The following is a 23417-nucleotide window of genomic DNA, read 5'->3' as shown; positions in this document are numbered from 1 at the left end:
TTTGTCCCAAAATTGTTGAATTTCGAGAAAAAGTAGTAGTGAATGCCATGTTGCTCATTAATCGCTAAATAAAGTTAACACCGATAGAGAACTACAGAACAGTGTCATAATAGGTGATAAAATGTGGGTTTACGAGTATAACGTTGCAACAAAGGCTCTCAGTGAAATCATTTTGGATCGTCAAGACAGGAAAACTGCTCAGCTTTGCCGTCAAAAGCGATGCTGTAGTCCTCAGTTACATCGGCGTAGTTCCCCTTGCCACAAGTTTGCACGATCAATAAGAGATCTTGTATGAAGCAACCCAATAAAAATACCTCCGGAAACAATTCACGGCTTTTGCACCACGATAATACACCTTCTCATACTTCTGTCAAAAAACAGTACTGTAGTGATGATCCGTCTCCATATTCGTGAGACATGCTAGTCACTATGCTATTTATAGTAGGTTACCTGCATTTCTATTTTCTTATTCATTATTAGGCCTACTTCTATTTGATTTTGTAGGTATAACCCTCTACTCACCTGAACAAAAGTCCTGCTCCTCCAAAATTTGCTTATACCTAACATTTCCATTTTTGAATATTCCCACCTACCTACAAGATTAAGGGATATAAAATTCCAATCTCCGACCTGTGGAATGCCAGTTTTGTTTCTCCAGATTACGACAGCCTCCTGAGTAGTCCCTGGCCGGAGATCCGAGTGGGGGACTGTTTTACCTCTGGAATATTTTACACAAGAGGATGCAGTCATCGTTTAACCATACAGCAGGGCTGCATGCCCTCGGGAGAAAACGAATATGTAGAAGAAATCGAAAATTAAGTCACTTTAAAATTCAACCAGGTACACTATCAACAAGCAAACTGAACTAAAAAACATAAAGTCTCTTTACAATTTTACTAGGGTTCTGTTTACAGCTAATCAGAACTAAAATTGCTTTTCTGTTCTAGTTGTGACACTAAACGAATTATTCTTTCTTAGTTCCACACTAACGGGTAAGATTATTAATATTGTCTGTATACTACAACAATTTTGATGTTTTCGAGTTTCCCATATTGGTATCTCATTTTAAATTCCAATTTTATTTTATTTTTATTATTTCATTTTTCTTCGTGTATACACACATACATACGCAAACAGATCTCACTTTTATTCTTTGATAAATTTTATATATGAAGGCACACTTCCCGCCTTATATATACAAATTAGCATTTAAAATATCAAGAACAGTTACATTTTTATAAACTTAAACGAATGGAAACTCAGAATGTGAATTTGCTGCTTTTTTGTACGAGGGCTGTACAATAAAGAATGATCATAATTTTTTTACTACATATCTTCACAAATGTAAGGATGTAGAGACTTATCTCACTAGGGGTAAGATAGATACTGCCTACAGGAAAATTAAAGAGACCTTTGGAGATAAGAGAACGACTTGTATGAATATCAAGAGCTCAGATGGAAACCCAGTTCTAAGCAAAGAAGGGAAAGCAGAAAGGTGGAAGGAGTATATAGAGGGTCTATACAAGGGCGATGTACTTGAGGACAATATTATGGAAATGGAAGAGGATGTAGATGATGATGAAATGGGAGATACGACACTGCGTGAAGAGTTTGACAGAGCTCTGAAAGACATGAGTCGAAACAAGGCCCCGGGAGTAGACAACATTCCATTGGAACTACTGACGGCCTTGGGAGAGCAGTCTTGACAAAACTCTACCATCTGGTGAGCAAGATGTATGAAACAGGCGAAATACCCTCAGCCTTCAAGAAGAATATAATAATTCCAATCCCAAAGAAAGCAGGTGTTGACAGATGTGAAAATTACAGAACAATCAGTTTAATAAGCTACAGCTGCAAAATACTAACACGAATTCTTTACAGACGAATGGAAAAACTAGTAGAAGCCGACCTCGGGGAAGATCAGTTTGGATTCCGTAAAAACACGTGAGGCAATACTGACCTTACGACTTATCTTAGAAGAAAGATTAAGGAAAGGCAAACCTACGTTTCTAGTATTTGTAGACTTAGAGAAAGCTTTTGGCAATGTTGACTGGAATACTCTCTTTCAAACTCTAAAGATGGCAGGAGCAAAATGCAGGGAGAGGCAGGCTATTTACAATTTGTACAGAAACCAGATGGCAGTTATAAGAGTAGAGGGACATGAAAGGCAAGCTGTGGTTGGGAAGGGGGTAAGACAGGGTTGTAGTCTCTCCCCGATGTTATTCAATCTGTATATTGAGCAAGCAGTAAAGGAAACAAAAGAAAAATTCAGAGTAGGTATTAAAATCCATGGAGGAGGAATAAAAACTTTGAGGTTTGCCGATGACATTGTAATTCTGTCAGAGACAGCAAAGGACTTGGAAGAGCAGTTGAATGGAATGGACAGTGTCTTGAAAGGAGGATATAAGATGAACATCAAAAATAGCAAAACGAGGATAATGGAATGTAGTCGAATTAAGTCGGGTGATGCTGAGGGAATTAGATTAGGAAATGAGACAGTTAAAGTAGTAAAGGAGTTTTGCTATTTGGGGAGCAAAATAACTGATGATAGTCGAAGTAGAGAGGATATAAAATGTAGGCTGGCAATGGCAAGGAAAGCGTTTCTGAAGAAGTGAAATTTGTTAACATCGAGTATAGATTTAAGTGTCAGGAAGTCATTTCTGAAAGTATTTGTATGGAGTGTAGCCATGTATGGAAGTGAAACATGGACGATAAATAGTTTGGACAAGAAGAGAATAGAAGCTTTCGAAATGTGGTGCTACAGAAGAATGCTGAAGATTAGATGGGTAGACCACATAACTAATGAGGAAGTATTGAATAGGATTGGGGAGAAGAGAAGTTTGTGACACAACTTGACCAGAAGAAGGGATCGGTTGGTAGGACATGTTCTGAGGCATCAAGGGATCACCAATTTAGTATTGGAGGGCAGCGTGGAGGGTAAAAATCGTAGAGGGAGACCAAGAGATGAATACACTAAGCAGATTCAGAAGGATGTAGGTTGCAGTAGGTAATGGGAGATGAAGAGGCTTGCGCATGATAGAGTAGCATGGAGAGCTGCATCAAACCAGTCTCAGGACTGAAGACCACAACAACAACAACAACAACAATCTTCACTCATCCTCATAATTTTGATGGTCCTTCTCAAAGTAGTCTACCGTGAATGCGATACACTTGTCCCAGCGTTTCTGCCAGTCTTCAAATACATGCTGGAAACCACATTTTGAGAGGTCCTTCAAAATCGTCTCTGCAGCCTTCACCACTGCTTCTGATGACTGATAATGCCTCCCACGAAGGAGTTTCTTCACGTTAGGGAATAGAAAAAAAAGTCCCATGGGGCTAAATCCGGACTATAGGGAGGATGATGGATGCACTTAACGTTGATTTTTGCAAGATAATCAGCAACAACATTGGCAATATGCGGTCGCGCATTATCGTGTTGCAGCATCCACCCTGCTTCACGGAAATGTGTCTTTCGCGCGTGATATGGACTTTCAGTGTTTTCAGGACATCCCTGTAGTATTGTCCAGTTACTGGTGTGTGTGTGTAGGTACAACATGATGAGAAACCATTCCATTAATATCAAAGAATGAGATGACCGTAACTTTCCCCAGTAGAAGCAACCACTTTTGCTTTTTTGGGGGTTGGTGATGGAGATTTCCACACTCAGCTTTGCTCTTTGCTCTGAGGATCAAAATGATGTACTATGTTTCATCAGAAGTGATTACATTTGAAAGAAACTCCAGATCTTCCACTAACATCAACTTTAACTGCATACAGACCTGCACGCAAATGTCATTTTGTTTGGGAAACCATCGCGCACAAACACGTGTCATGTGTAATTTTTCTGTCACCAACGTGTGGATGGCACCCAGTGAAATGTTCAGTATTTCAGAAAGTGATCTTAAGGTAATTTGTCGATCCTTCTCACAATGTCAGCAGCAGTGTTGATGTTGTCTTCCCTAAGAGCAGTAACTGGAGCTCAGGGTCCACCTTCCTTTGAAATTGATTGTCTCCCCTCTAAACATTTTAAACCACCCTCGAGCTGTGCTGTAGGGAAGAACAGACTCTCCATAGCCTCCTGTAACATTGTATAGATCTCAGCTGAAGATTTGTTGAAACGAAAACATAATTTCAAAGCCGCATTGCAGCGGTAGGCGATACTGAACATGTCTGACCTTGCCTGCCTCTCACAGGCTGGAACCAGGACTGCCAACAATGAAACTACTACGGCGTGTTTGTTGTACATTAAGCTAACAGAATATCATTAAGATTAAATTTTAGCGTGAGAAATTATGACCATAAAAAATTATGATCATTCTTTATTGAACAGCCCTCGTACTTATGGCAACTATTCTAGGCAACTATCCTTCGTCTAACTTACTTTCATACCGTAGTGTTTCCAATCCGTGGCAGTAATATCGTGAGCTTGTCTATGTGGATATTGCCCAGATAGTAGCGTGAAAAGCCGAAATTAGTTGTGAAAAGAAAGAAAAGTTTAAATAAATAACAGCCTGTGAGGGAAAATAGCCGCCTCAAGCTCTCTACAATGCCTCCCCCACTCCCCACCTCCCTCCATTACAAAACTAACGATTTCTTTATGCCTTAGAATGCATCTTATCAACTGGTTCTCTCTTGGACCATAAACTTATTTTATTCCCTACTCGATTTCGTACGTCTTATTTGATCTACCCAACTAATCTTAAGCAGTCTTCGTCAGTTATTTTGATCTCCAAATAGCAAAACTCGACTACTACTTCTAGGGTCTCATTTCCTAATCTAATTCCATCAGCACTGCCTAATTTAATTCGACTACATTCCATTGCCGCTGTTTTACTTTCGTTGGTGTTCATGTTATAATATCATTTCAAAGTGCTTCTTTCAGTGCTCTGTCAAATTCTGCTCTCAGCTCCAAATCCCCCCAGCTCATCTTCACGTCTTTCGTCTTACCTTTCCATAATATTGTTTACATGTTCGCTTCCCTCGCATAGATCTGTTTCTTCCATCTTTCAGCCGTTTCTTCTTTCCTTAGTCTGAGCTTGCCATCTGAGCTCTAGCCGATAACCTCAGTAAGAGAAAAGTGAACAATAACATCAATAAGAAGGTGTACAATGTGTACTTTCGTTGCCATATCAGAGAGCAGTTCTAATGTTTATTAACTCCCTCGGGCTTCAAGTGTTCGCTATTCATTGACTATAAGAGCACCAATGGAATGTATTATTTAAATGACCTGCAGAGAGCCATTAAAATCCTAGCAATGGTCGTTACTTTTGTATGACTGTTCCATTAACGGTGTTCTAAAGAAGATAAAGTCAGGCTTGTCACAGCCTAAAATAGCGATATGTTCCTTTGCTACACATGGCCAGAGAAGCTCGCTAGCTGCGCATGGCTGTAGTTAGGCTGAATTGTGTAGCTAACAACCTCGTTATCAAACAAGAAAACATTTTATTGGCGGATGCAGTTCGATTTCTTTCACTTCTGTGTACAACAATTTGTTTTAATGAACGTCGCTAACTTGGCACTAATTCATAAGACAGAGTTAATTGGTCTCCGGTACCGTATTACGAGTTCACGACCTGGTTTCATCTGACGGCAAGCTGATTACTGGATTACACGATTACTGGACTGGAAGGGATACGCAACTTAACGTTTCCATTTAACTGGGTTCAGTCAATGACCTTAAATCTCTGGAGCGGAAAGTCCTATTCATATAAATGCAAATATTGTGGAGTGGAGCGATTGGCTTGTGCTTCGGTAACAGCCCTACACGGTGTTTATTTTCCGCTTCCAGCTACTTGCACTACTATGATACAGTATCTGTGTACAGTCGTTGTTGGGAATAATTACGTCTATCGAATTTCTTCCTGAACTACGAGGTGTGCTCCAAGTACAACGGTAATTTTTGATTTTAGGAAAGGATATTATTTATCATCTACAACAATGTTGTTCCCTTCAAAATAATGGTCATAGGATATTATGCACTAATGCCAGTGCCTTTTCCAATCTTCAAAAAACTTCTGGAGTTCTATCTTTGGAATAGCTGTTACCTCTCTCCGCAATGTGTTTTCTAATCCCATATATGCTAGTATATCTTTCTTCCTCCCTCGCTTATTTCGTCAGTTTATATCTGTTCGTTTACTAAGAAGGGATGGCATGAAAATAGGGTAATGATTTTTATCCGACGATCAAGCGAAAGGTTTAATGGTTGAACATTGGATTTCGGAATTAGTGGTTGCAATAAAATTTAGCTCAAATGGGAGGATCAGTTATAAAGAAGCATCTTATTTACGCATCGGCGTAAGTGCGTGGGACTAGCTGGAAGGCCTGTAATCTTATTAAGAAGATATTAGCAGTTGTCCCATTGCCTGTTGAATAAAGGGATACCGTGACCGTGTTATTTGAAACTGAAATAATGACAGAAAAATTTGAAGACATCGTACTTTGAAGTCCCCGAACTAAACATTCTATAAGACGAGATTCTTAGATATTTTGTCCGTGCAATTTGCAATAGCAGTTTTGACAGTTTCTGCTGGCAAAATGCATCTCTCTCTTATTGGCATATGGCCACAGTCCCACAGACAATCTAAGGCTGTAATAAGAAACACTGATAATTATTTAATATAGTGGGGATTAATGTTAATTTAATTATTATAACAATGTTTCACATTACAAAATGGTTACCGCACCTATAATTTGCAAAGGCGTCTAGTTTTTACTAGAGGTAAAACAGTAGTGTGTCTCCTTCGCGGAAGCGAGGGAGACATAAAACAATCGTTCATTTATTTAAACGAAATACATCACAGAGGGTAATTAAAGTAGAATTTTGCACAGAGCATAATTCAATTATCGCTAACATTTGGTTTAAGGATCTTGAAATTGTATACACGGAAGAGACCTGGAGACAGTGGCAGGTTTCAGATTGAATATATAGTGGTAAGACAGAGATTTCGGAACTAGGTTTTAAACTGTAAGGCATTTCCAGTGGCAGATGTGGACTTGACCACAATTTATTGGTTATGAAGTGTAGAGTAAAACTGGGGAAACTGCAAAAGATAGTAAATTAAGGAGATGGGACCTGGATAACTTGAACGAACCTGAGGTTGGTGATAGTTTGAGAGGGAGGATAGTTTGAGATTGACTGTAACAGGGGAAAGGTATGCAGTAGAAGACAAATGGGTAGCTATGAGAGATGAAATAGCGAAGGCGGCAGAGGGTCAAATAGGCAAAAAGACCTAGCAGAACTTCTTGGATAACACAGGAGATACTGAATTTAACCGATGAAAGGAGAAAATATAAAAATGTAGCAAATGAAGCGAGTGAAAGGGAATACAAACTTCTAAAAATGAGACTGACAAGAAGTGCAAAATGACTAAGCGGAAATGGCTGGGAGACAGATGGAAGGATATAGAAGCATATATCACTAGGCGAAAAATAGACACCACCTATAAGACAGTTAAAGAGGCTTTGGAGAAAAGAGAAGCAGCTGTATGAATATCAAGAGCTGAGTCGGAAAGCCAGAATCAAGCAAAGAAATTGAAGTAGAAAGGCGGAACGGGTATATAGAGGAGTTATAAAGGGAAATGACCTTGAAGGCAATCTTATACAAACGGAAGATGAGATGAGAGATATAATACTGTGAGAAGAATTTGACAGAGAACTGAAAGATCTAAGTCGAAACACGGCTCTTGACGACATTTCCTCAGACGTACTGAGATCACCGGGAGATACAGCCACGACAAAACTGTTCTCTCTGGCATGCAAGATATATGAAAGAGGTGAAATAGCCACTGACTTCAAGAAGAATCTAATAATTACAATTTCAAAGAACTATCAGTTTAATAAGTCATGGTTTCAATATATTAACACGAATTATTTACAGAAGTAAGGGAAAACTGCCAGAAGCCGACCTTGGGGAAGATCAGTTTGGGTCCCGAAGAAATATAGGAACACGAGAGGCAATACTGGCCCTAAGACTAGGTTAAGGACAGACAAACCTATGTTATAACAATAGTAGACTAAGTGATAGCTTTTGACAATGTTGACTGGAGTACACTCTTTGAAATTCTGAAACTTGCTGGGGTATAACACAGAGAGCGAAAGGGTATTTACAATTTATACAGAAACGAGATAGCAGTTACAAGAGTCGAGAGGCATAAAAGCAAAGCAGTGGTTGAGTAGGGAGTGACGCAGAGTTGTAGCTTATCCCTGATTTTATTCGATCTGTTAATTGAGCAAGCAGTAAATGCAACCAAAGAAAAATTTGGAGAAGGAATTAATGTTCAGGGAGAACATATAAGAAGGATATATCAATGACATTATAGCTCTGTCAGGGACAGCAAAGGACTTGGAGGAGCACTTGAATAGAATGGACAGTGTCCTGAAAGGAGGATAAAAGATAAACATCAACAAAAGCAAAACTTAGGTAGTGGAATGTCGAACTAAATCATGTAATGTTGAGGGTATCAGATCAGGAAACGAGACACTAAAAGCAGTGGATGAGTTTCCCTATTTGGGCAGCAAAATAGCTGATGATGGCCAAAGTACAGAGAATATAAAATACAGACTGGCAATGGCAAGAAAATGGTTTTTGAAGAAGAGATATTTGTTAACGTCGTATACAATTTAAGTGTTACAAGTCCTTCCTGAAGACATTTGGTTGGAATATAGTCTTGTATGGAAGTGCCTCGTGGATGAGAAGCAGTCCAGACAAGAACAGAATGGAAGCTTTCGGAACGTGGTGCTACAGAAGGATGCTGAAGATGGGAAGATCACGTTATGAATGAGGTGCCGAACAGAACTGTGGAGAAAAGAAATTTGTAGCACAACTTGATCGGTTAATAGGACACATTCTTATACATCGAGGGTTCACCAATTTAATATTGATGGTAACTAGGTTGCGGTGGAGGGGGAGGAGGGTAAAATCGTAGAGGAAGACCGAGAGATGAATACAGTAAGCAGGTTCAAAAGGATGCGGATTCCAGTAGTTACTCGGAGATGAAGAGGAGTGCTCATAATTGAGTAGCGTGGAGAGCGCCATCAAACCAGTCTTCGAACTGAAGACCACAACAGCAACACCAATTTTCTTTTTGTTCTTTGCGTGATGGAGGATTTGAATTTCATCTGTGTTTATTGTGTATGAGCTTCATTGCGAATGAAGTTGGATTGTATTCGTTAGATCTCATGCGTCCTTTCAATCGAATCCGAAAATTCCTTCCAGTTTGTCCGACGTATATCGTCTCTCAATCGAGGCATCTAATTTTGACATTCCTGATCTATGTAACGGATCCGTTCTATGAATGATATGTCTTGTAAGATACTGCGAAACCCAATTTTGATTTTCGCATATTTTGTTTATAGAGGGTGACCTAGGACTGAAGTCAGTAAGCAGGTTCAAGTAAATTTAGGTTGCAGTAATTATTGAGATGTGAAAAGGTCTGCACAGGACACACTAGCGTTGAGAAATGCATCAAAGCAATCTTGGGACTGAAGACCATAATAACAAATATAGCCGAACTTGTCGGTAGGGAGTAGGCATTTTCGAGGAAAACTGAATTAAACGCCATCTTATACTCGCCATGTACAAGTTATACGAAGTGAAGCTCCACGAGGAGACTTGTGTCATCCACTGTTTCAATCGCTCAGGCAACAAACACAAGAGCTTCTTCGCAGATGGAAACTACACTTCAGCGTAAACACCGAAACAGCCAGTGGAAGGCCGCGCTGTAATACTTTTCCATTACTCACCTTGCGACAAATAACATTACACTCAACATGCTGCTGCTTACGATAAGTGAGGTTTCGATGAAAGTTACAGGAAGATCAAAATGAATGTATACCATTGACTCATTCTCTCTTCCCTAGAGTTTTTTCCGTCGTTGGAGCCCCGCTGTTGTATTGAATTAGTAAATTTATTTTATTTAAACTTTGATGATGGAAGGCCGTCCTCTCCGCCTCAGTCGTAAACTAACCTAAAGGAAAGGAGTCGTTAACGCCATCTATTTGTGAATCGTGTAAAGTTTGTTCTGTGCGTTGTCGTACGGTAACAGCGTATTTTTCTGTGGTGCAGTTTGGAGATTAGCCCAGCATTTTTTCCGACGAGTGTGGAAAACCGGCTTAAAACCACATGCTGGCTGGCTGGTGTATCAGAAGGACCGTCGTTAATCCATCGCGTGTATTCGGTCATGTCTTGCTCTCCAACCTCTCTCACACGCTAGCGCGCTGGGCGCTATGCAGTATGTGCGGTCGATTCTTTATCATTCATCATCACTGATGCCTTAACAGGAAAATTAAGGTGTAATGTCCCATCGACGCCAAGGTTATCAGAGACGAAGATAAAATTCTTGTCACTAATCCACTCCCTCCTCCCCCCCCCTCCCCCCTCCCCCCCTTCCCACCTCCCCCCTCTCTCTCTCTCTCTTTTTCACACACACACACACACACACACACACACACAAACACACACAGGCGCGCGCGAGCGCACACACATACACGTACACAGACAATTTGAATAGTAGAAGTAGCTACTAAATTTTATACCGTAAGTATTCGATATGGTTGAGACACGTATCCGTTACAAAGTGTTCCACACAGGTTACTTTTATTACTGAACGTCGTTAGTGACGTAGCCACTACACAAAAACACATTTTCGATATCGTACCAAGTTGTGAGTATAATCGTGCTCGAGAAAGCGCCATTTAAGAGGATTTTCTTTCCTCTTCTACATACTGCTGAACTGGCGCTGAAGTTGTCAGAAACAAACTCTCTAAAATATTAAAATAATTCGAAATTGTGTCGCCACACCATTGCCTCATGTGGGACACACCAGGCAGGTACGGCAGTTCTGCCTTACAGCGACCGACTCTGCTGCAGTAAGGGTTGCCAGGTGTCCGGTTTTTTACGGTCGTGTACAGCAAAATGCATACGCCCGACCAGTTCGGCTTCTGTTAGGCTTTTTATCGATGAAGGAGAAAACGCACAACAAACGTCCATATACACAGAGGAGACAAAACTCATGGGAAGCGATATGCACATATACATATGGCAGTAGTATCTCGTACATTAAGTATACAAGTGCAGCGCATTGGCGGTGCCGACGGGTATTAACGAACTTTGAATGCGGAATGGCGGTTGGAACTACACGCATGGGATATTCTATTTCAGAATCATTAGGGAATTCAATATTCCGAGATCCAAAGTTTCAAAAGTGTATCGAGAATACCAAATTTGAGGCTTTACCTGTCACCAAGGACAATGCAGTGGCCGAAGGCCTTCACTTAATGACCGAGCGCAGCGGCGTTTTCGTCGGTTTGTCAGTGCTAATAGACAAGCAACATTGCGTAAAATAATTGAAGAAGTCAATGTGGGACGTACGACGAACGTATCCTTCAGGACAGTGCGGGGAAATCTTGTCTTAATGGGCTGTGGTAGCAGACGACCGACGCGAGTGCCCTTGCTAACAGCACGACATCGCCTGCAGTATCTCTCCTGAGCTCGTGAACATATCAGTTGGATCGTAGAGACTGGAAAACCGTGATCTGGTCAAATGAGTTCCGATTTCAGCGGGTAAGAGTTGATCGCAGCAATCAAGTGCGGCGCAGACCCCACGAGGCCATGGACCCAAGTTGCCAACGAGGCGCTAAAGCTGGTGGTCACTCCGTAACGGTGTGAGGTGTGTTTACATGGAATGGATTGGGTCCTCTGGTTCAACAGAACCGATCATTGACCGGAAATGGTTATGTTCGGCTACTTGGAGACCATTTGCAGCCATTAATTGACGTCATGTTCCCAAACAACGATGAAATTTTTATGGATGATGAACGTAGAAATTAAACCAAAGTACAGCTGGAAAATTATTTGCTTGGACAGAGTGCCTGAGTAATGTTCGTCCTGGAGCAAAGAACCTTCCTAAATTGGAATTAAACTAACTCAGCGATCAGGCCCAGAGGATTGCTTGACGCTTATCGACCACCGTTTCATCCTCTGCCCTATGGGATCTTTACGGATGAGGTACGGAACAGTGTGCGGTTACCACACTGCTCTCTCGGTCGTTGAGGGCTTTCCGGACCTTGGAGCCTCTTCTTCCTAGTCAAGGAGCTCTTCATTTGGTATCAGAGGCTCAGTGGACCACGATCGAGGCCCAGAAAAGAACAATCAGTGGCATTACTGGGACCTGAACCTGAGTTCTACGTATGATAAACACGCTAACCGCTCAGCTTCAGTAATATTCGGTTGATACATTAGTTCGTAGCGTTTTTATTTGAATGTTGCTATTCTGACTGATAGATTTATTTATCGATTCTCGTTTTTTATTTGTAGTCCACTGTTACTGTTTGTGTTTACATAGTGTCATTTGGAGATAGTGAGTGGAGTTGTTGAAAATAGAGTGCCAAATGGATAAATCGGAAAATTTCTGACATATTCTTCTGTTTGAGTTCAATAGTGGGATGATCGAGCGGAGGCAGCCAGAAACATTGTGCTGTGCATGGGGATAATGTCATTGGACAGAGCTCCTTTTAGTGAGGATCGTTTTGACATTAGTGACTCTTCACATTTAGGAAAACCAAGGAAAACCATCGAGGTTTTGATGAAGATCGTTTAAACGCTTTAATCCACAGCGTTCCACGTCAGTGTGCTCGAGAACAGGCAAATGTGTTGAACTGTGCGACATTTGCATGCAATGGGCAAAGTTCAGAAACCGGGTGTATGGGTACCACCTGTTCTAAGTCAAAATTACAGAACTCAATGGGTGCCCATACGTACATTTCTCATTGTTCGTCATCAAATGACGTGTGAAAAATACAGATTATTCCTATCCTGTATCTTTACTGGTGACGAGAAATGGTGTCTTTTTGCTGACATCAGGAAAAGGAATGGTTAAGCCCAAACAAAGCAGCAACTCCGAGTACAAAGACCCGCGCGCATACACAATGACAGTGTTATACTTTGGTGGAGCAACAACAATGTAGTGTACTACGAATTGCTTCCCCAAGGTTTAAAAACCACTGTTGATATTTACTGTCAACAACTGTGGCGTCTTGCAGACACACTCCGAGAGCAACGACCAGGAAGACTGCATGAAGTGGTGAGGCTCACCGATAGCCCCCGCCCGCGTTCTGCTAGACTGGCAAACAGCACTATACAGGAGACGAAATTTGGAAATCTGTGGTAAGGACTATGGGACCAAATTGCTGAGGTCATCGGTCCCTAGGCTTACGCACTACATAATCTAACTTAAACACCTTACGCTAAGGACAAAAAACACACCCATGCCCGAGGGAGAACTCGAACCTCCGACGGGAGGAGCCGCGCGAACCGTGACAAGACGCCCCAGGCCACTCGACCACCCCGCACGGCCCAGGAGACGAGTTGTGAAGTACTTCCGCACTCACCTTATTCACCTGATCCTGCGCCCTCAGATTTTCTCCTGTTCCGCTCTCTCTCGAACAACCTTCAAGGAATTTCCATTCCGAATGAAAATCCGCTCCGAACATGGCTCGGCGAGTTCTTCACCTCAAAACCACAAGAATTTTGCAGTCGCGGAATGGAAAAGCTACCCCAGTGGTGGCAGACTGTTGAAAATAATGAAGGAGTATACACTACCGATGTGTAAAGTTTCAGTAGATTGTATTTGCTACGAACATATGCACCAATCCAATAATAACAATAATAATAAAAATATTTGCGACCAGTCAGTCTCTTCTACAGGTGGACCCGATTTACACCGTAGCTGCAGCTTTAACAACTAGAAACGGAAACCTTAGATGCAGAGTTAATCATAATTTAGCTGTTGTTATCGATGTTAGTTTCTACTTGTACAATGACTTTCTTAGACCATTATCCCTGAGTGCAATCAGACTTTAACTAGTACCCCCGCCCTACCCCCCCCCCCCTTCACATATTATTGCCAACTTTAGCACCTAACTAAACTGTAGAATGAAAGAGTTTACTTGGAACACTTTTGTTTTTAAGGTGATGAACGATGAATGATATTTAGTTTGCTTGTGCGTGCGTGTATGTGTAGTGTGTGTGTGTGTGTGTGTGTGTGTGTGTTAGAATGAATGATGAAGGAATTCGTGGTGCATCGCAAGTGCTACCCTCAGTTCCTGCTCAGATAAGAACGCTAAATACCGACAATGAGGGTAGAGACTGGTTACACAACATACTTATGCTTTATTACTCCTCTCCATTGAGGCACTTGCTTGATCTGCACACTGCAGCCCCACTGAAAATCAACCAAGTTAAAATTTGTGCACTATACTTAGCTGTTGGTAAATCACTTGATTGCTGCACCCCTTACTTCTGAAGTGGCAAAAAATTGGAAGACTTCAGGATGTTAATGGTTCGTGCTCGACCACAGTCTCTAATAGTAATAGTAATAACAACAATAATACTGCGTACAACACGTAGTAGTACGTATACAGGGTGGTCCATTGATCGTGACCGGGCCAAATATATCGCGAAATAAGCGTCAAACGAAAAAACTACAAAGAACGAAACTTGTCTAGCTTTAAGGGGGAAACCAAATGGCGCTATGATTGGCCCGCTAGATGGCGCTGCCATAGGTCAAACGGATATCAACTGTGTGTTTTTTTTAAAAATAGGAACCCCCATTTTTATTACATATTCGTGTAGTACGTAAATAAATATGAATATTTTAGTTGGACTACTTTTTTCGCTTTGTGATGGATGGCGCTGTAATTGTCACAAACATATGTCTCACAATTTAAGACGAACAGCTGGTAACAGGTGGGTTTTCTAAATTAAAATACAGAACGTAGGTACGTTTGAACATTTTATTTCGGTTGTTCCATTGTGATACATGTACCTTTGTCAACTTATCATTTCTGAGAACGCATGCTGTTAACAGCGTGATTACCTGTAAATACCACATTAATGCAATAAATGCTCAAAATGATGTCCGTCAGCCTCAATGCATTTGGCAGTACGTGTAACGACATTCCTCACAACAGCGACTAGATCGACTTCCGTAATTTTCGCACATGCATTGACAGTGCGCTGACGCATGTTGTCAGGCGTTGTCGGTGGATCACGATAGCAAATATCCTTCAACTTTCCCCACAGAAAGAAATCTGGGGACGTCAGATCCGGTGAACGTGCGGGCCATGGTATGGTGCTTCGACGACCAATCCACCTGTCATGAAATATGTTATTCAATACCGCTTCAACCACATGCGAGCTATGTGCCGGATATCCAACATGTTGGAAGTACATCGCCATTCTGTCATGCAGTGAAACATCTTGTAGTAACATCGATAGAACATTACGTAGGAAATCAGCATACATTGCACCATTTAGAATGCCATCGATAAAATGGGGGCCAATTATCCTTCCTCCCATAATGCCGCACCATACATTAACCCGCCAACGTCGCTGATGTTCCACTTGTCGCAGCCATCGTGGATTTTCCGTTGCCCAATAGTTCATATTATGCCTGTTTACGTTACCGCTGTTGGTGAATGACACTTCGTCGCTAAATAGAACGCGTGCAAAAAATCTGTAATCGTCCCGTAATTTTTCTTGTGCCCAGTGGCAGAACTGTACACGACGTTCATAAGTCGTCGCCATGCAATTCCTGGTGCATAGAAATATGGTACGGGTGCAATCGATGTTGTTGTAGCATTCTCAACACCGACGTTTTTGAAATTTACGATTCTCGCACAATTTGTCTGCTACCGATGTGCGGATTAGCCGCGACAGCAGCTAAAACAGATACTTGGGCATCATCATTTGTTGCAGGTCGTGGTTGACGTTTCACATGTGACTGAACACTTCCTGTTTCCTAAAATACCGTAACTATCCGGCGAACGGTCCGGACACTTGGATGATGTCGTCCAGGATACCGAGCAGCATACATAGCACACGCCCGTTGGGTATTTTGATCACAATAGCCATACATCAACACGATATCGACCTTTTCCGTAATTGGTAAACGGTCCTTTTTAACACGGGCAATGTATCACGGAGCAAATACCGTCCGCAGTGGCGGAATGTTACGTGATACCACGCACTTATACGTTTGTGACTATTACAGCGCCATCTATCACAAAGCGAAAAAAGTGGTCCAACTAAAACATTCATATTTCTTCATGTACTAGAAGAATATGTACTAAAAATGGGGGTTCCTATTAAAAAAAACGCAACTGATATCCGTTTGACCTATGGCAGCGCCATCTAGCGGGCCAACCATAGCGCCATCTGGTTTCCCCCTTCAAGCCAGACGAGTTTCGTTCTTTGTAGTTTTTTCGTTTGATGCGTATTTCGTGAGATGTTTGGCTCGGTCACTATCAATGGACCACCCAGTATAGTTACTATTATGGCGTGCTGTTAATTAATTCATTTATGTTTCGAAGTGAGTAAGGAAGCAATTTCTGGACTATTGTGATAATAGTAATGATCTTCTGAAAACAATTTAGTTTCGTCACTGAAACAATCGAATCGTTTAGTTTTTCACCCTCAAAAAATTTCAGTTTATCCCTGTGTAGCAATAACGCCAGGTTGGGAACCACTGCTGCAGCCCCATTGTTACCGCTCCATCGGCTGTATTCCCAACGGCGCCCTCAGGCGGTGGTAACAGCCGGCGCTACTGCCTTAACGCTAGAGCGGACTGGCGATGACACGGAGTCGGGTGGCGGTGGGCAGCGTGTCGGCGCCCCCGCAGTGGGGCGTGGGTCGATGAGTGTTGCGGCGCGGCCTACGGCCTGTGTTCGCGTGACTGCGCAGCGCCGGCGGACAGCGCCGGCGGCCGCGCTGAATATTTATGCGCCACTTCCAGGAACGCCGCCAAAGAGGGCCGCCGCACACTGCCTCACTGTTCAGCCGGCCTTCTGCGCAGATAAACACCCCAGCACTCGACACTCCGCCAGTGAGGAACTGGTGGGATGGCTCCTTACTTAAAGAACGTTCACAACGAGGTTACGACCCGTGATAGTAACAATGAGCACAGGCGCGAAAGGTCACTAAAATGATTGCTGAGTTCTAAATGTTCACAAAACTGAGCAATCAAAACGAAGAACGTTACTATTCTTACGGTACACATCACAATGCAAGTTGTCTTGGGTGGAGAGTCAGCGATAGATGTATAAGAACTCTGTCCAGTAGTCATGTTGTAATATTTCTGGCTTTACAACCGTCATATTCAGGTACAAGGAGCTCTCTTTAGTGCAGTTGAGAAGGCAGCAGTGGCAAGATGACGTAATGGGGAGTGAGGTACCGATGACAGATGGCTTGTTAGATACGGCTATCGTGAGAAAGACTGCCTGAATTGTGGACTTTCTCCGCGATTGGCTGCTGCGTTCAGAAGTTGCGCGCCAAAATGATAATCTTATGTTATTAATATTATAGAAACTAAACAGCGTACTTACTTGCATTTCAGTGTAAACCGTCTCTGAACAGTGTGCTACCATTCCATTATTTCACAAGTATTAATTACCAGCAGAATAATAAACAACTGCTAAATGAGAAGGCAGACGAAGCATTTCGGAGATCTTCAGATCGCGCCTAACTCGGATGGTGGGCGACAGGGGGCGCTTCTAGAAGTCGGTCAAGGAGGCAATGGAATATCGCTTAACAAAAGGAGAGTTTGGGTCCTCTAACGACAAATTGGTAAAATTTAGTGTTACTTAAAGTAGTTTTTGGTAACTGCTTTGGAGTTTAGGGTAAAAATTATGTTTTAATAAATAATAAGACCCCTATTTTAAGTTACATGATATTTATTGGTTTAGATAGTAAGCTATTTTCCACTCTTATTCTTTTGTTAAAATGTGTTTGAAATACATTGTAACCTATATTGCTACAAAATTATTTAAAAAAATGATTGACTCTGTTGGAGTAATATATTCGCTGATTCCTGAAGTCATTTTATCCAGTGTTATATGATACCCCATGGGGGGGGGGGCGGCTATAGCCCCCATAGCTCCCCCCTTGCCACCGCACCTGGCGGGCGAAGTGGTCTCTGAGGTCAGGCATGTTGTCTGCCGCGGTCGGTATCAGTTAAGACTTTATTAGCAAACTCTGGTTATTTGAAAATATAATTGAGAACAGTGTGATAGTAACTACGGAAATCGCAGTTCATTACTTTGATGAGGAATGGAAATTATTTGTGACTAAAGTGGAATGTAATTGTGCAGTTTCTTGTGGTCTGCTAATAAAAAGGGATTGGCATCCCACATAAACAAACTAATTGGAAATTTAATTATTTCTAAAATACCAGTTCCTGGCTCAGAATTTATTACAGCCTCAACATAAAGGAGTCACGACCAACGTGCTGTTTTCTGGGCAGGGGACAACAACTATACAAGACTGCAGGCTGGTGAACATTTATGCGAATATATGCATTCCACTGAGGACGGCAGTAGCAAATAGGCACCTCGCGCGCACTGTAATCTTAGTACAAATGAGATCAGTGACACGTCAACTGTGGTAACACATACGAGGTATGAAAGAGATGTATTTTTGAGGGAAAGGGTTTACCATACGCACGTCTATATCACACTCTCTCTCTCTCTCTCTCTCTCTCTCTCTCTCACTCTCGCTTGCCGCGCGGTTAGAGATGCCATGTCACGGATTGCGTGGCCTCTCCCGCCGGAGGTTCGAGTCCTCCCTCTGCCATGGATGTGTGTTGTTCTTAGCATAAGTTAGTTTAAGTAGTCTGTAAGGGTGTAGGGACCGATGACCTCAGCAGTTTGGTCCCTCAGGAACACACACACACACACACACACACACATACTCGCTCTTTTTCAACTTGCCGTAACATTAATGCGATAACCTGTCAGTAGCATGAACAATCACATCGCTGACTGCTGCGAGACGGACAGGAAGAGGATCAGTCAGGTTCTGGAAGACACTTACAGGGATGTGGAGCCATGCCATCTCCAGTGCTGTGGTCAGCTGCGGCAGGTTTCTCAGATGAGAATCAGTGGCGTTAACGGCCCGATCGAGATGGCTACGGACACTGACTGGGTTTAAATGCAGGGAGTCTGTTCTCATCCTGGTGGTACTCGAATCCGCACGTACACTTCGAGCAGTGTGTCATGTTGCATTGTCGTGCTAGTAGATGCCAATGTGCAGAGGAAAAACAAACTGCATCTAGGGACGGACATGTTACTCAAGGATAGAGGCATACTTGTGTTCATCTTTTGTGCGTTTCAGAACGACGAGATTGCCCAAGGCATGCCCTTCGGCCTGGACCCTTCCGACAATTGATGCAAGGTCTTACTTTCATAAGTTTCACGCCGTACACGCCAACGACTATCTGTCTGATGGAGCATAAAACGTGATTCATCTGGAAAAGAGACTGTCGTCTCTCAGTGGACATCCAGTTGCGGTAATGATGATGAAATTCTAATCTTCATCGCTGACGAACAGCAGTCAGTGTGGTTTCATGAACCAGGCGCCTGCTGTGGATGGCCATACACAGCACCGTTCGCTGAGCAGTCGTTGGGGACACTACTGTGTAACTTCTAACGTGCCCCAGGGATGTGTGTGTGGACCCTTGCTGTTCGTGTCGTGTATTAATGACCTTACGGACAACATTAGCGGTAACCTCACACTTTAAGCAGTTGATACTGTTTCGAAAGTCTCTTCGAATTTGCTGCCGGATCCTAAAATCAGTAGCAAATACGAAGAGACTTTGAGACTTATTACTCCGGGAAGGCCTACGATGCCAGTTGATACTTTTGTCTATAAATACCGCCTGAAAGAAACCTACACAGATTTTCAATCTGATCTTGATAAGATTTCAAACTGGTACAAAGATTGGCAACTTGCTTCAGATGTTCAGAAAGGTAAAATTGTGTACCTCACAAAATGGAAAATCCTACAGTTCAATGACTATAACATCAGTGAGTCACAGCTGCAAATGGCCAGCTCATACAAGTATCTGAGTGTAAAACGACGTCTCTAGATGCTGTTGTTTACGCTAACTGAACGTTGCGATAAGACTGATGAATTATTGAAGATATCTGACCCCTGTTTTCCAGTTAACTGAAACACTTGGTCTCACCTGATAATTTGCAGTTGCCTTGACCGTAAGCGGCAAAGAACTCCGTTTCATCTAGCAGGGACATCTGATGCTAAAAAGAACATTTAATGGAGGCAACAGCGGAATTTTGCATAGCAGAAGACAGACAGATCTGGTAAAAATGCAATATATTGTTCCAAAACATACTGAAATGCGAGGTAGAATATTACAATATGAAATTGTTACTAGACCCATAATCAACTAAAACCTGGCATGAAAACTTCTTGCTGCAGGTCGATGCCAGTAAAACGAGTAATTGGAACATAAACGAGCATCTGAATAATTTGTCCAGCTCCTCGATCAAGAGAGAGAGAGGAAGAGGGAGAGAGAGAGGAAGAGGGAGAGGGAGAGAGAGAAAGAGAGAGAGAGAGAGAGAGAGAGAGAGAAAGCACTGAGAATTACGTTAAAATGATTAGTACAATTGCCAAGGGAACTGCGATGAGTGAAGCCCAGGCAGGGAAAGCACAAATTACCAACAGTGGAAGCGTATTTAGCTTCGTAGCGCCTACTGATCGGGCTGCCAAAGTTTGCATCACTATGAAGTCGCAACCAAAACACTTGCACTTTACTGTGGATCAAAGCTGCAATAACGCAAGCCGCACGGTCCATGAATGCTACCAGATTGGTTGATTGGTTGATGTGGAGGAGGGGACCAAACAGCGAGGTCATCGGTCTCATTGGATCAGGGAAGGATGGTGAAGGAAGTCTGCGGTGCCCTTTCAAAGGAACCATCCCAGCATTTGTCCTAAGCGATTTAGCGAAATCACGGAAAACATAAATCAGGATGACCGGACATGGGTTTGAACCGTCGTCCTCCCGAATGCGAATCCAGTGTGTTAACCACTGCGCCACCTCACTCGGTACTGCTGCCAGGTTCAGGAAGCGTACGCACAGACGTGAAAATGGCAGGAACACCAGCGGTAATGAGAATAAAGACGTGCTCTAGCTAAGAACTGCGACCGACTGAGACGGCGAACACGTCTCTTATTACTTTTGTGAGCGCGGACGCCGCACCATAGCATGCATCCGCCAGCAGGAAAAGGAACCCGTTGCCAACCTAAACCGGTCGGTACACAGACCGTGCAGTCGAACGTTGAGCGTTGTGTGTGCCGAGTTTGTGACGTCATAGCGTGGGAAAAGTACGTCGGGGAGTCTTTCCGAACGTGCAGAGTAACATCTAGCATGACAGATATTCCGAACGCGCGTCTGGACGTTGACCAATGAGACGGAAGAACGTCATCTGCGTTCCATGCACGCCATCCCTCTTCATTACAGAGTCGCGAGACGCCATATTTGCTTTCAGAGTAAGCCCATATGTATATACGCCTGTTCTAAGCATCAGCAGATTAAGGATCTCTCGAAAATCCGTCGTTAATTGTATGATTTGTTGTAATAAAATGACGGGTATCGTAATATTGGCAGTTAAAGAATTATTGTAACTTGCGTATTATGATAGTATGCCCTTCCAAGGCGAAGGCACACTGAGGAACCATAAGAAATACAATCTTCTTGGTACAATTTGTTATTATTAAATGTCAGTTAATAACATAACTACGATTAAATTTTTCACTTAATATATCTACGACTATAGCTTTCAGGAGAAGGTAAGATGCAAAGTATCTACGTATAACAGTTATGCTGGGTATAGCGCAATGCGTAGAGTAGTCGGATTGTAAGGTTCAAAATGGTTCAAATGACTCTGAGCACTATGGGACTTAATATCTGAGGTCATCAGTCCCCTAGAACTTAGAACTACTTAAACCTAACTAACCTAAGGACATCACGCACGTCCATGCCCGAGGCAGGATTCGAACCTGCGACCGTATTAGTTAAACAAAAGTACATTCTATAATATTCAATGTTATACAGTATTGGCCATTAAAATTGCTACACCATGAAGATGACGTGATACAGACGCGAAACTTAACCGACAGGAAGAAGATGCTGTGATATGCAAAAGATTAGCTTTTCAGAGCATTCATACAAGGTTGGCGCCGGTGGCGACACCTGCAACGTGCTGACATGAGGAAAGTTTCCAACCGATTTCTCATACACAAACAGCAGTTGACCAACGTTGCCTGGTGAAATTTGTTGTGATGCCTCGTGTCAGGAGGAGAAATGCGTACCATCACATTTCCGACTTTGATAAAGGGCGGATTGTAGCCTACCGCGATTGCGGTTTATCGTATCGCGACATTGCTGCTCGCGTTGGTCGAGATCCAATGACTGTTAGCAGAATGTGGAATCGGTGGGTTCAGGAGGGTAATAAGGAACGCCGTGCTGGATCCCAACGGCCTCGTATCACTAGCAGTCGAGATGACAGGTATCTTATAAGCATGGCTGTAACGGATCGTGCAGCCACGTCTCTATCCCTGAGTCAACAGATGGGGACGTTTGCAAGACAACAACCATCTGCACGAACAGTTCGACAACGTTTGCAGCAGTATGGCCTATCAGCTCGGAGACCATGGCTGCGGTTACCGATGACGTTGCATCACAGACAGGAGCGACTGCGATGGTGTACTCAACGACGAACTTGGGTGCACGAAAGCAAAACGTCATTTTTTCGGATGAATCCAGGTTCTGTTTACAGCATCATGATGGTTGCATCCGTGTTCCGCGACATTGCCGTGAACGTACATTGGAAGCGTGTATTCGTCATCGCCATACTGGCGTTTATCACCCGGCGTGATGGTATGGGGAGCCATTACACGTCTCGGTCACCTCTTGTTCGCACTGACGGCACTTTTAAAATGGACGTGACATTCCGTATGTGTTACGACCCGTGGCTCTACCCTTCATTCGATCCCTGCGAACCATACATTTCAGCAGGATAATGCACGACCGCATGTTGCAGGTCCTGTACGGGCCTTTCTGGATACAGAAAATGTTAGACTGCTGCCCTGGCCAGCACATTCTCCAGATCTCTCACCAATTGAAGACGTCTGGTCGATGGTGGCCGAGCAATTGGCTCATCACAATACGCCAGTCACTACTCTTGATGAAATATGGTATCGTGTTGAAGCTGTTTGGGCAGCTGTACCTGTACACGCCATCCAAGCTCTGTTTGCCTCAATGCCCAGGCCTATCAAGGCCGTTATTACAGCCAGAGGTGGTGTTTCTGGGTACTGATTTCTCAGGATATATGCTCCCAAATTGCGTGAAAATGTAACCACATGTCAGTTCTAGTATAATATATTTGTCCAATGAATACCCGTTTATCATCTGCATTTCTTATTGGTGTTGCAATTTTAATGGCCAGTAGTGTATAAGTGCGCCCTTTGTGAGGAGTGGGTTGTTCGATTAGCGTGATCTGCAAGACCGCTTGCTCTACTTGCAGCAAGCGAGTTTGCACTTTCTTGTTGCTGAATAGGAACAGTG

The sequence above is a fragment of the Schistocerca americana genome, chromosome 2 (genome assembly GCF_021461395.2).
Source record: "Schistocerca americana isolate TAMUIC-IGC-003095 chromosome 2, iqSchAmer2.1, whole genome shotgun sequence".
NCBI lineage: Eukaryota > Metazoa > Arthropoda > Insecta > Orthoptera > Acrididae > Schistocerca > Schistocerca americana.
This window is presented reverse-complemented; position numbering follows the sequence as displayed.